Below are 8538 nucleotides of genomic sequence, written 5' to 3'. Positions count from 1 at the left end.
GAGTTGTGGTAAATGGCTATTTTTCAGACTGGAGGATGGTAGACAGTGGTGTTGCCCAAGGGTCAGTGCTGGGGCCACTGCTTTTTTTGATATATATATAAATGACCTGGATATTGGAATACCGAGTAGAATTTTCTACATTTGCCGATGACACCAAACTTGGGGGTGTGGCAAACAGTGATGATGATACCAATTGACTGCAACAGGACTTAGAAAGGCTAGTAGAATGGGCAGACAAGTGGCAGATAGAATTTAATACAGAGAAGTGTGAGGTGAATCATTTGGGCAGAAGGAACAGGGAGAGGCAATATACAGTTAATGGCACAGTTTTAAAGAGTGTGCAGGGACAGAGGGACCTGGGAGTTAATGTGCTTAGGTCCCTGAAGGTGGCGGGACATATTGAGAGAGTGGTTAGCAAAGCATATGGGATCTTGGGCTTCATAAACAGAGGTATTGAGTACAAAAGTAGAGAAGTTATGCTGAACCTTTATAAAGCGCTGGTTAGGCCACAACTGGAGTATTGTGTCCAGTTCTGGTCACCACACTTTAGGAATGATGTGAAGGCACTTGAGAGGGTGCAGAGGAGATTTACCAGAATGGTTCCGGGGATGGGGGGTCTTAGCTACAAGGACAGTTTGGAGAAGCTGGATTTGTTTTCATTAGAGCAAAGGAGGTTGAGGGGTGATTTGATAGAGGTGTACAAGATTATGAGGGGTTTGGATAGGCTAGATGGGGAAAGGCTGTTCCCACTAGTTGATGGTGCAAGGACTAGGCGACACAGATTAAAGGTTTTGGGCAAGAGATACAGGGGGGACGTGAGGAAAAACTTTTTGATGCAGCGAGTGGTGAGGACCTGGAACTCGCTGCCGACGGAAGTGGTGGAAGCGGAGACACTCAATGTTTTCAAGGGGAGACTGGAGAGGCACTTGAGGGAAATAAACTTGCAGGGCTACGGGGATAGAGCGGGGGAATGGGATTGACTGGATTGCCCGGCAGAGCGCCGGCATGGACTCGATGGGCCGAATGGCCTCCTTCTGTGCCGTTATGACTCTGTGACTGATTGGTATTCACCTCCATCTCCTCGTATCATGCAGCCACCTTTCCCTTGCTCTTACTCTCTCTTGCCCCACTGGCCACGTATCCCCACCAGGGGTGGTTCCTTCTCTTTATCTTGGCCAGCAGTATGCTCATGATTCTTAGCTTTTCAAATGCTAATTTATCGCTCCTCTTTGCCAGAGGACTCTGAGGATCTCCACATTGCAACATTCCGGTGGGCCGCTTTCTCATGGTTTGCATCTGCAAGGAGCTAACATGCATATCAGAGTTTCTAGAAGCCTCTTTGTTCTGCAGGGTATGCTTCTGTCATCCAAAGTTTGTTTAACTTTTCAGCTACCTTTCTCACTAGAGCCAATCTTGTTCTCAGCTCTCCTTGAGGCCTAGGACCCAGGATCCTCAATTGCAGAATTGCTAGCATGACTCACTGTTTATTTGTATGTTCTTATCCGACGTGTTTATGTCTATGTCTCTATGCTCCTATGTTCTCCTGTTGACCCCTTGCTACATACCATAGCTCTTGTTTTCTGATAGCAGTTCCTGCAGTTCTCTGATGTCTTCAATTCTGAGCACCACCTCTGCATATCTTAAGTTTCTGTTTCTAACTTGTCCGCCCCCGTGAAAGCCTTGGAGGGCTATTCTCAGAAATAGCTTAGCATAGATACTGGATGCGTGAGTGGCTGAGGATCATCATTTCTCTGGCCTAAATTCTTCAGTCAGTCTCTTGGGTGTTTTCAAATCACACTGTGACTGAAACACTAATGTTTTAAAACTCAGAATTGAGTTTTGGATGATCTGAGTTGGGAAAGGTTGGAGATTGCATTAACATTTCAACAAAAGAGAAAATAATGAGGTAGTTTTGAAGGACGTGAGTAGGGCTGGAAAGGAGAGGGAGGGAAATCAGGCAGATCTGATCTGATTTAGGATTGAAGAATGTGAGCTGCTCGTTGTCTGCCTAGTTAATCTCTAATAACTTATGTTGACGTTATTGATGGTGCTTAACGTTATTATATGATTCTGTCTCCCGAGAGAGACGGGGAGAGAGAGAGAGAATGGGGAGATACAGAGAGAGAGAGAGAGAGAGAGACTGAGGGGGAGAGAGAGAGCGACTGAGGGGTGAGAGAGCGAGAGAGACGGGGAGAGGGAGAGAGAGAGACTGGGGAGATAGAGAGGAGAGAGACTGGGGAGAGAGAGAGAGAATGGGGAGATACAGAGAGAGAGAGAGAGAGAGAGAGAGAGACTGAGGGGGAGAGAGGGAGAGACTGGGGAGATAGAGAGAGAGAGACTGAGGGGGGAGAGAGAGAGCGACTGAGGGGGAGAGAGGGAGACTGGGGGAGAGAGAGGGAGATGGGGAGAGAAAGAGAGAGAGTAGAGAGACTGGGGGGAGAGATAGGAGAGAGACTGGGGAAACAGAGAGAGAGAATGGGGAGAGAGAGACTGAGGGGGAGAGAGAGAGAGACTGGGGGAGAGAGACGGGAGAGAGAGAGAGAGACTGGGGGAGAGAGAGAGAGATGGGCGAAGGGAGAGAGAGACTGGGGAGAGAGAGAGAGACTGGGGAGATAGAGAGAGAGAGCGAGAGAGAGACTGGGGGGGAGAGAGAGAGACCGGGGGGTGGGGGGGAGAGAGAGACTGAGGGGAGAGAGAGAGGGATGGGGAGAGAGGGAGACTTGGGGGGCGAGGGAGAGAGTTGGGGAGAGGGAGAGAGAGACTGGGGGGAGAGAGAGAGAGAGATAGAGAGACGGGGAGCGAGAGAGAGATTGGGGGAGAGAGAGAGAGAGAGAGACTGGAGGAGGGAGTGACTGGAGGAGAGAGAGAGACGGATAGAGAGCGAGACTGGAGGAGGGAGAGTCTGGAGGAGAGAGAGAGACTGGGGGAGAGAGACTGGGAGATAGAGAGAGGAAGAGAGAGAGACTGAGGGGGGAGAGAGAGAGAGACGGGGAGAGAGAGAGAGAGGAGAGAGAGACTGAGGGGGGAGAGAGAGAGAGACGGGGAGAGAGAGAGAGAAGAGAGGAAGAGGCCCGGCCCGAATCACCCCAGCTGAGTAGGCTGGGCACAGTGAAAGCATTGATTTCTTTATGACAGCACAAAAACTGCTCTGACATCATAGCAGCTCTTTGACATCATAGTCACTCAATGCTAATGAGGGGATAATGAGCGGAATTTTGAAAGTTTTTTGGATACCGTCAGCACGATTTTTGTCTCACCGAAAAGTAAATATGCCTATGTCCGGAATCGTAAGCTTTCGTTTGATGTAACACACGTGTAGGTACGCTCTATAACTTTTGCGTGTATAGAGCACAGACAGACAGAAGAGGTCTTTTATACATATAGACTAGCTGAAGTGCCCGGCGGTGCCGAGGGTCTTTTGAGGGCATGTTGTTGTTGGAAGAGAGAGAGAGAGCGACTGGGGGGAAGGGAGAGAGAGAGCGAGCGACTGGGAGGAAGAGAGAGTGACTGGGGGGGAAGAGAGAGAGCGACTGGGGGGAAGAGAGAGAGCGACTGGGGGGAAGAGAGAGAGCGACTGGGGGGAAGAGGGGGGGAAGGGGGGAAGAGGGGAGGAGGGGGGAGGGGAGCAGAGGGGGGAGGGGAGGGGGGGAGGGGAGGGGAGGGGGAGGGGAGGGGGGAGGGGAGGGGAGGGGGGGAGGGGAGGGGGGGAGGGGAGGGGGGGAGGGGGGAGGGGAGGGGAGAGAAGGGGGGGGGGGGAGGGGGCAGGGGGGGAGGGGGAGGGGGAGGATGCGGGGGAGGGGGGGAGGGGGAGGGGGTAGGGGGAGCGGGGGGAAGGGGGAGGGGAGGGGGGGAAGGGGGGAAGGGAGAGGGGGGGAGGGGAGGGAGAGGAGGGGAGGGGGGAGGAGGGGGAGAGGGGGGGGTGTCCCCGAGCCCCACCCCCCGATGTCCCGAGCCCCGCCCTCCCGAGGCCCGATTTCACGAGGCCCGATCTCCCGAGCCCCACGCCCCATCCCCCGATCTCCCGAGCGTCGATCTCCCGAGGCCCGATCTCCCGAGCCCCGCCCCACCCCGATCTCCTGAGGCTCACCCCCCCCGCCCCCCCGATCTCTGGAGGCCCGATCTCCCGAGCCACGCCCCCCGTCCGAGCCGGCTTCAAGAGCAGAGAGAGAGATGCCGCCGCGCAACCTACCGCGTGAGGCCCGGCCGGACTCAAGTCGCGTGCGCTGACTCCTGCCCCACCCACCTTTACTAACATGGCGGCGGTGGCGACGCTCGGCTCAGGCCCGCCCCCTCCAGCCTTCACAAAGCTGGCGGCGATCGCGAGCCGCTTGTTCAGCGCGACGGGAGGTGCCTAGCTCGGGCATGGCTGGGCAACAGAGGCCCAGGCTTACAGGCCTGGAAAAACGGTTAAAGGTAGGAAAATTCTAGATGTTACAGAAAAGATTTACAAATTAATTAACTTTTTTTAAAAACAATTTGTGTTTTAAAAGCAACTTATTTTTTGCTGGAAATGTAGATTTGAAAAGAAACACGCAGAAAGCGGGAAAAAGAAATGAAAAGTTTGGAATCAAGATGGTGGCGACTCACCTCGGTTCAGAACGATAAGGCCCACCCACACACGCACCGATTGGTGGACCGTCAGGTCACCGAAGCATAGGATTGGTCAATCGTCCCGTCACTCGACTCTAGGAGGGCCCGCCCGCACGCGCCAGGAACGCGCCCTCGCCACGCAGCGATTGGTCGACCGTCGGGTCGCTCGACTGTACGATTGGTCGATCGCGACGTCACTCGATGCTAATGAGTGGATAATGAGCGGAATGTTGAACGTTTTTTGGATACCGCGGGCACAAATTTTGTCTGGCCGAAACGTAAATATGCTTATGATGGTTCTGGAAGCGTAAGCTTTCTTTCGATGTAACACACGTGTAGGTACGCTCTATAACTTTCGAGTTTATACAATACAGACAGACAGAGAGACGGAATGACAGACAGACAGATCGATCGCTTTATATATATACTAGCTGGGGGTGCCCGGCGGTGCTGAGGCTTTTTCGAGGGCATGTTGTTGTTGGAAGAGAAAGAGAGAGCGACTGGGGGGGCAGAAGAGAGATAGAGCGACTGGGGGGGGGTGGGGGGGCGGCAGAGAGAGAGAGAGCGACTGGGCGGGGGGGAAAGAGAGAGAGCACGACTGGGGGGGGAAGAGAGAGAGCGAGTGGGGGGGAAGAGAGAGAGCGAGTGGGGGGGAAGAGAGAGAGCGAGTGGGGGGAAGAGAGAGAGCGAGTGGGGGGGAAGAGAGAGAGCGAGTGGGGGGGAAGAGAGAGAGCGAGTGGGGGGAAGAGAGAGAGCGAGTGGGGGGGAAGAGAGAGAGCGAGTGGGGGGGAAGAGAGAGAGCGGCTGGGGGGGAAGAGAGAGAGCACAGCTGGGGGGGGAAGAGAGAGAGCGAGTGGGGAGAAAGAGAGAGAGCGAGTGGGGGGAAAGAGAGAGAGCGAGTGGGGAGAAAGAGAGAGAGCGAGTGGGGGGGAAAGAGAGAGAGCGAGTGGGGAGAAAGAGAGAGAGCGAGTGGGGGGAAAGAGAGAGAGTGACTGGGGGGGAAGAGAGAGAGCGACTGGGGGGGAAGAGAGAGAGCGACTGGGGGGGAAGAGAGAGAGCGACTGGGGGGGAAGAGAGAGAGCGACTGGGGGGGAAGAGAGAGAGCGAGTGGGGGGGAAGAGAGAGCGCGAGTGGGGGGGAAGAGAGAGCGCGACTGGGGGGGGAAGAGAGAGCGCGACTGGGGGGGGAAGAGAGAGCGCGATGGGGGGGAAGAGAGAGCGCGACTGGGGGGGGAAGAGAGAGAGCGACTGGGGGGGAAGAGAGAGAGCGACTGGGGGGGAAGAGAGAGAGCGACTGGGGGGGAAGAGAGAGAGCGAGTGGGGGGGAAGAGAGAGAGCGAGTGGGGGGGAAGAGAGAGCGTGAGTGGGGGGGAAGAGAGAGCGTGAGTGGGGGGGAAGAGAGAGCGTGAGTGGGGGGGAAGAGAGAGCGCGACTGGGGGGGGGAAGAGAGAGCGCGACTGGGGGTGGAAGAGAGAACGCGACTGGGGGGGGGAAGAGAGACCGCGACTGGGGGGGGAAGAGAGAGAGCGATGGGGGGGAAGAGAGAGAGCGACTGGGGGGGAAGAGAGAGAGCGACAGGGGGGGGAAGAGAGAGAGCGACTGGGGGGGAAGAGAGAGAGCGACTGGGGGGGATGAGAGAGAGCGACCGGGGGGGGACGAGAGAGAGCGACGGGGGGGAAGAGAGAGAGCGACTGGGGGGAAGAGAGAGAGCGACTGGGGGGGAAGAGAGAGAGCGACGGGGGGGAAGAGAGAGAGCGACTGGGGGGGAAGAGAGAGAGCGACTGGGGGGGGAAGAGAGAGAGCGACTGGGGGGGGAAGAGAGAGAGCGACTGGGGGGGAAGAGAGAGAGTGACTGGGGGGGAAGAGAGAGAGCGACTGGGGGGGAAGAGAGAGAGCAACTGGGGGGAAGAGAGAGAGCGACTGGGGGGGGAAGAGAGAGCGACTGGGGGGGAAGAGAGAGCGACTGGGGGGGAAGAGAGAGCGACTGGGGGGGGAAGAGAGAGAGCGAGTGGGGGGGAAGAGAGAGAGCGAGTGGGGGGAAGAGAGAGAGAGCGCGAGTGGGGGGAAGAGAGAGAGCGAGTGGGGGGGAAGAGAGAGAGCGAGTGGGGGGGAAGAGAGAGAGCGAGTGGGGGGGGAAGAGAGAGAGCGAGTGGGGGGGAAGAGAGAGAGCGAGTGGGGGGGAAGAGAGAGAGCGAGTGGGGGGGAAGAGAGAGACTGGGGGGGGAACAGAGAGAGACTGGGGGGGAACAGAGAGAGACGGGGGGGGAACAGAGAGAGACTGGCGGGGGGGGAACAGAGAGAGACTGGCGGGGGGGGAACAGAGAAGCTCTCCCCCCCCCCCCACGATTTCCCGAGGCTCTCCCCCCCCCACGATTTCCCGAGGCTCTCCCCCCCCCCGCGATTTCCCGAGGCTCTTCCCCCCCCCACGATTTCCCGAGGCTCTTCTCCCCCCCGCGATTTCCCGAGGCTCTCCCCCCCCGCGATTTCCCGAGGCTCTTCCCCCCCGCGATTTCCCGAGGCACCCCCCCCGCGATCTCCCGAGGCTGTGTGCTGGCGTCACGGGGGCCGTGCGCATGCGTGCCGGCGTCAAGGCGGCTGCGCAACTGGCTGCCTCTTCATTTTTTTTAAACTCATGTCACGGGGTGGCGGGCCGTGCGCATGCGTGTTTTCAAGACCGCCGGCATGCCCCGTTGCCGGGGTAACGGGGGGCCGTGCGAATGCGTGCCGTCGTCAAGGCGGCCGCGCAACTGGCGGCCTCTTCTTTTTTTTTTAAACTCATCTTTCGCCGATTAAATAAATAGAGAGCAGCAAAAGAGGAGGAGGGAGTAGGATTCGCTCGGTAGGCCCATGCAAGAAGGACGGTAGATGTGAATAGGAGGCAGGGCTCGGCTGCCGGTTAACTAAGTGGCCCCTCGGGTCGGACGCAGGCCTGGTCTCAAACGAGGAGCCAACTGCCCCCACCCACCGCGTGCGCATTTGCTAAACACAATTTAAAACACAAATAAATTGTTATTTAATTCCCTAACACATCATTAAAATATTTACCTTAGTTCCCTAACACACAGAAAGTGTGGGGGAAAAAATCGTGGAAAAATCAAGATGGCGGCCACTCACCTCGGTTCAGAAGGATAAGGCCCGCCCACACACGCACCGATTGGTCGACCAGTCAGGTCACCGAAGCGTAGGATTGGTCAATCGTCGAGTCACTCGACACTCAACTGTAGGATGGCACGCGCCAGGAACCCGCCGTCCGATTGGTCGACCTCGACGTCACACGGTCGCTAATGAGATGCTAATGAGCGGAACGCTGAACGTTTTTCGGATACCGCGGGCGGGATTTTTGTCCGGCCGAAACGTAAATACGCCTATGACCAGTCCGGAATCGCAAGCTTTCTTTTGAGGCGACGCGCGCGTCGGTACGCTCTGTAACTTTTAAACGTATAGAGAACGGACAGACAGACAGGCATCGGGACAGACAGACAGAAGAGCTGCTTTATATATATAGATAGATAGATAAAGAACATTTACAACATCGTGATCATTTCATTGTATGAGACAAATCAATTCCGCCGCTCTGCACAGCCATTCCACCACCACATTTTAACATCAAAACCTGAAGTTTAATTTGTCTCCTGTAACATATATTAATCGATTGTACTTTAAAAATTGGTTGTAAAATACCATCTTTAAATTCCTTTCTGAATAAAACATCCACAGAGCCTTATAATGATCTTTTAGCCTATATTTAAAATACTCTTAGATTGATTCTCCTCCCCTTAAAAAACAGAGCATTCCTTCTTCGCACAATCATGAATCTAGCCAAACTGAACATTAAATTAATTGCCGCTCCACTAGACTCGGGCAGACTCTCCTGCAACCCCCATCTCAAAATTGAGTCCCACGGGATTCCCATTCTCGCTCTTCGGTCCCCACCCAGCAAAAAAGCTTC

The 8538-nt window shown here is 55.8% G+C and overlaps 1 pseudogene; it reads right to left on the bottom strand.

Annotated features, from left to right (window-relative positions):
* Window positions 1–1216: 1216 nt before the first annotated feature.
* Window positions 1217–8538, bottom strand: part of LOC147086814 (plasma membrane calcium-transporting ATPase 2 pseudogene) — a 15980-nt pseudogene continuing 8658 nt past the window's right edge.

The sequence above is a fragment of the Somniosus microcephalus genome, unplaced genomic scaffold (assembly GCF_052327205.1).
Source record: "Somniosus microcephalus isolate GS21.2 unplaced genomic scaffold, FLI_Smic_1.0 unresolved_chr7, whole genome shotgun sequence".
Lineage (NCBI taxonomy): Eukaryota > Metazoa > Chordata > Chondrichthyes > Squaliformes > Somniosidae > Somniosus > Somniosus microcephalus.
Note: the sequence above shows the minus strand (reverse complement) of the source record. Positions and strands in the feature narration are given on the sequence as shown.